We start from the raw sequence: 6,000 nt of genomic DNA on the forward strand, positions 1-6,000 counted from the left end.
GGCAGGAAAGTCAATTGACAGATAAACAGCAGAAATATTTTGAAACAAGTTAATCTTACTGAGGATCCTAACAGGCAGGTGGGAAACTTCACAATGATGTCTGGAAATCACAAACAGCTCAAGGTCTGGACTTGCTGAGGTTAAAAACAGCTGAATTTTTTCAAGCATGGCATTTCATTATGAATTATTTTGCCTTCAGGTAACTTTTTGAATCTAGATTTGTTTGTACTAAGTCCATCTTTAGAAGCTTCGCACACAAGACAAAAACATAATGGATACAACCCATACCATATAGTTCTCTTTCAAACTCGAACTTAACAGAAGTGTTTTGGGATCATTTTTTTTGCTTCCATTTTGGTCTCCTCATTCATGACATGCACTGTTCTTCAGCGAAGAGGGGAAGGGGGATTACTTTCTTCCAGGCCAATGCAAATACGACCCTGGTAGATGAGGGTGCATGATATTTGCTGATATTTGATCTATTCATTCTTTTCACCATGCTGATGTTGAGCTAATGTTGCTGTAGGTAACTGGTCCATCAGTCCCCTTCCCTTTCACCATGCCGACGTTGAGTTAATATCCTGTGCCTTCATTTTGCAACCCATCTGAGATTGAGAATTAAGCAGGTGGATAGCCACGTGTGAGGTAAACATGCATTTTACCCCTCCATGGTACATTATGTTAAATACATGTACCAGCTATATAATATATCTCAAAATTAGCTCTTTCCCCCACTGAGGTTTCGAGTGTGAAGTTTTTTAGTACAATAAGTATAGGTAATCCTCAACAGAAAAAGAACCTTTTAAAGATTTGATTTATTATGTATTTATCCTTCACTTCAACACTTTATTTTTCACCAAGTGTATTTGTTTTCAAGCTGCACATTATAGCCAAATTGGGGGATGCTTTCAATTACTATTTCAAATGGCATGTGTACGGTCATTTAAACATAACCAGTTCATAAAAGCCACATAGAAAACCATCTTGAATGTTTATTGATGTATATTCCAGCTTTAAACATTGCTTTGCCTTATGCCACATTTGGTGTTCAGATCAGGCAGCGCTATGTCATTAACTGTAAAGATGTTCAGTGAAAACTTTCTTTTTACTAATACTTGAGTCTAAATTGTAAACAAGTTCAGTGAAAACTTTCTTTTCGCTGATATTTGAGTCTATTTCATACCCTTGGGTTCCTACTGCATGAAAACATTCTTCTTGGAAAAGTAATTAGTGAAGGAGTTAAACATTAAGGCCCCAAAAATCTGCAGCAATTCCAACGGACTCTCGATGTAAATTCAGTGGGAGTTCACCAGAACTACCACAAACTCAGCCAGGATCTGGCTATGCCCTTACAGGCAAGCGATCCTCCTGCTCAATTTTCCTCTATTCTCTGCACCCAGGCAATCCAATATGTCCAAGAACATGGAGAACCTGCCCAATTGTCTGTTCAGATGTGGTTTATTTACAGCGTACTATGCTTAATTCACCAACCACCCCTTCAGTCACTCCTCTAACTCCTTGCTTGAAAAGAAGAATATTAAAAGATATTTTTAATGGACATAAAAAGCAACCCCTCATTTATTTGAAATTGTCCTGTCAACAGGCATGGGAATCTGTAGCACGCAATACATGACTTGTTATCCCTACGCTGCAGTGAATGTTTATATTGTAATAGCCTCTTTGCATGTCTGTTCTATTCTTTAACCATTTCATGTTCTGTTGAACTCTTGTAAGCTACACAGGGCTTCCCAGGATTTTGCAAAAAATATTCATATGCTTTTGTTTGCACAAAAGCATTCTGATCATGCTTTAATGCCTGACATCAACATCAGCATGGGCCTCAATGAATCTGCTTTCTCCCTCTGTCTGTGGAAACCTTACTGGAGACATCAGCCATGACTACAGAGGATACACCTGATCACCAATCAACCATCTGGATACATGGCTCTGAGTCGTAAGGGCTCACAAGGTAGACTGGCATATAATCACAGTGCATATTCAAGAGTATAAATATATACATAACTGCTGCCTCTCACATACCATTTTCCGTGTGTACAAATTAGTAGTTTTGGCCCCTATACATTGCATGCTGTTATTGAAGCATTTTAAATGGTAAAATACTGACAGGGGTGTTTTGTTACCAGATTTAGTTACCATTTGACCAAGGACGTTCCCCAGCAGCTGTGGGTTTCTCCTCCAATTCTTTGAATTTAGCAATATTCCCTCCAAACCACATCCGCAAAAGGGAAAGTTTCATCAGGATTATTAGTTTCAGTCTACAAGGATACCCATTTGGCCCCCAAAATTTCATTCAACCCCTCGGAGAGGCACAAATTGTTTCCTCAGGTCTGATTGTGGGAAACAAAGCATTTATGTAGCACCTTATCGCATCAAAATGTCTTAAAGTACTTCACGTGAATTTCTTCTGTCACGTCCAAACATGTGGGTCCACATAGAGGTACAGCTGACATTCATGGTCATAAGAAATCAGTAAAACATTGACTGGAATGGGTAATAATACTAAATGATTATAAATTGTACTGAAAAGTCCATAAAACTAATAAGCATATTTCAGAGGAAGTGCTATCGTCACATCACAGCAAACAAAGTAACTCTCACATAAAAGTTTCAGATTATCATCCCCCACCCCTGACCTCCGACCCTCCACCAAGAATCATAGAGCACAGAAGGAGGCCATTTGGCCCATTATTTCTGTGCTGACTCTTTCCCCATAGCCCTGCAATTTCTACATTCCATTTTTCCTAACAGTCTCTATCTAATTTATTTTGAATTGAAACATTACTTTATGGTATTTTCTGATTCCTTTTTTTCATACTGATGATGTGAAGGAATATAAGGTTTATTAAAAAATACCACAAAGCCTGCAGGAAATGTATCAATAAAACAGACGAACGTCTGGATATACGGCAGCTATCAATTAAGGTTATAAAATGCGCACAGTCCACATATACCACTTAAAAGTGACGGCTCTATCATATCCAAACCATTTTCTTATGCAAACTGACGAGGGCTATAAACAAAATGAGCCCTGCACTGGACAAATATAGAAATTTAGCGTGTTAGCTGCAAATTTAGGGAAAATAAGGAGTGATTCCAGCTGTAAGTAATTATTCCTTTACAACTCAAATACAGATTCAGTGAAAGTTTTAATGGGGGTGGGGGAGGTGGTTTGATGTGATTTCACCCCACCCCTAGAAACTGCAGTAGCAAATTCAGGAAGGGATAAAGCAGCGTAACAGAAGCACATAAAAATATAGAATAAGAAAGGTGCATGCAACTCATCAAGACCCATTCTTCAAAGAAAGCAACATTGAACTAAATACGTAGAGTGGATTTTAACCCAACTTCCTGGCAGAAACCGGTCAGGCAAACAATTAAAATCTACTGAGTGACTTACCCACCAACGTCCTGCCTGGATCCCACCATTTCCATTTTTTACTGGCACTTCTGGACAGGCCACTAAGCCGCTTGGGCTCCTTCTTTAAATATGCAGATCGGAGTCCAATGATGTCGTCGGGCCCCGACTGCAATTTTAACTCCAGCCTGAGCAGGGAAGCTGCTACAGCTTTCCTGTCAGGTTAAGTAAGGCCTGTCAGAAGAGGATTGAAAGCAGAACAGATCAGCTGGGTCCCACAAGGAAGTTCAGGACTCCCCCCGCCCCCCCCATCCCTACTGTGAGGTGCACCTGGAACCCCCATCCCCCACACTTATCTGAGCGCCAGCGGGCGGCCAACGGTTACCTGGTTTTCCGGGCGGGAAGTCGGCCAGCAGCATGTTAATGAAGCCCTGTGGTTAAAATCCACCCCATGACTGGTATGCACTATTTATGAACTTATTTGCCTAATGTGCATGTTGTTTGGTTGCTGGTTTCCTTTTTGTCTAGATCTGGGTAGGTAAAGAACCTCCCTCTGACTGTTCTGTTAAAAAAGAACTTTAATCGTGAATTGACGCAGATAGAAGCCGTCTTGTCACAAGCATGTTGGCCTTGTAATTCGTCCATGAACTGCCTGTTTTTCTGGTGCTTAACGGCCTCCTAAGCCTGCAATATGGCCGGTGGGATGCACACCCTCGTAATGAGTCGTAAATGCGCTAGCTGCTATATTGGTAAAGGCCCAATAATCGGCATGCAGTACCTATGCCTAAAACAGGCGTTAGCCCCTTTGTATATGCAAATAAGAGGCCTTATGCTTGTTTAAGGCCACCATCGTAAGACTGGTCTACATGCAGCCCAACAAGTGGATCTTAAAGGCCAGTAAGGCCGCAATCCACAAGGTAAGATTTTAAAATGTACTGACCTGAATGTGAAGCCGGGAGGAGCACTCTCTTCATTAAAAGAACATGGGCAGCCGCCACTCTGGCTACCAATCCCATTCCCCCCTCCACCCCCAGCTACCAATCACATCCACCCCCCCCACCCCACTGCTGGCTACCAATCCCCCCTGCGCACCCCCCACCAACCACCGATTGCCCCCCTTCCTCACTTATCGGAGGGCTGCTATGATCTTCAACCACAAATCACCAGTCGAACTGCCTCTTGCTCTTCACAGCCCGTCAACTTCATGGAAATGAGGTCTGAGGCCCAATATTGGGAGCACCTTGGGTCTCACCATTCAAGCGCAGGGAATTTCTAGATTGTTGCGCATTGGAACTATTAATTTCCAACTTCAGTGCCACAATGCCCATGGCTGTTGAGGAAGTATTGAGCGCGTGCCTCAACTAGGCCCATACAGATAACTGAATCTAAATGCTCGCATACACAATACACACAAATCTATTTCACTTGCATTTGCACCTGGATATATTTATCACACAAGATAAGGGAGCAATTGAAGGAATGGCTAATACTTTTTATACTGACTGTGTGGCCCAGGATCTGCTTCATTCTGGACCTGCCTGAGCGGTGAATGCTGAGTTATGTTGTCCAGTCACACTTCCAAATGAATAGGGAGGAGGAACTAGATTGCCACATGTGCGCTTTTGTGCATGCATGAAATTTGATTCATGAAGCATTTCTACTTATTCTGATTGAAAAACACGGTGGGGCACACTGATAGCAGTTGGTTCATTTCAATCAGAAGATAGAATAGCAGTGTAAGCTTTAAATACAGGTTACCAAACAGGCATTGTGTAGGCTGCAGTTATACTGACTTCACACAAAGAAAAATCAGTGCAAGCTTATTTTTTGTAGTAACAATCACAGTCAAGGGGCTACAGAGACCAGCTTTAAAAAACTCCAGTCTAAATTCTTCCTATAGAGCCACAGTATTTTCTTCAGCTTGTACATGAATGAACTGGTATCTGAGCAAAGGTTCCATTCAAAAAAACAGCAGAAATAATAAGAGAACCCATTACAAATACAAAAATTCATATTTTCATACATGTTCCTACGCAGTTAAAAATTGATAAAGATTGTCGCTAAAGCAGCATAGGCCAGCAACAAACAAAAATCAACTGTACCTCTGCACAAAGGTTTTGGATCTGATCCAAAATTCACAAGGCACTGAACAGGTACTATCCTTACTGTTAAAAGCCGCTTCTTCCTTTCACTAACACTCCAAACTCGGTGTCTTCAGCTGATAGCACTCACTGAGTTCAGAAACAGCTCTCCAGTCCAGCGTGTCTCACAAGCTCATCTGCTGTTCTGCCAGTCAGGCTAGAATTAGGAACAAAAGGCTGCAGGTGGGAGGGATCAAAGCGGTACTCTGAAAGGTAGAGTTAAATCACCTTTTGCAGTTAAGCTGAATGGCAATGAGATGCAGCCCCTATACTTCTGTCAAGGTGTCTTTACTCATTCCACCAACACACGGAGAGGAATGTCGGTGAACAGCATTGATCATCATTCCCACATTTTATTAGGAAAACAAAGATCTGATGAAAAATAAGTTTAGATGGAGGGTGAAATTAATCCTTTTTTCATGGAAGTCTTTTATGTAATTTTTATGAATATTCAAGTTTCTTTTAAAATGTTGTTTCTTTAAG

Source organism: Heptranchias perlo, chromosome 19 (assembly GCF_035084215.1).
Source record: "Heptranchias perlo isolate sHepPer1 chromosome 19, sHepPer1.hap1, whole genome shotgun sequence".
Classification (NCBI taxonomy): domain Eukaryota; kingdom Metazoa; phylum Chordata; class Chondrichthyes; order Hexanchiformes; family Hexanchidae; genus Heptranchias; species Heptranchias perlo.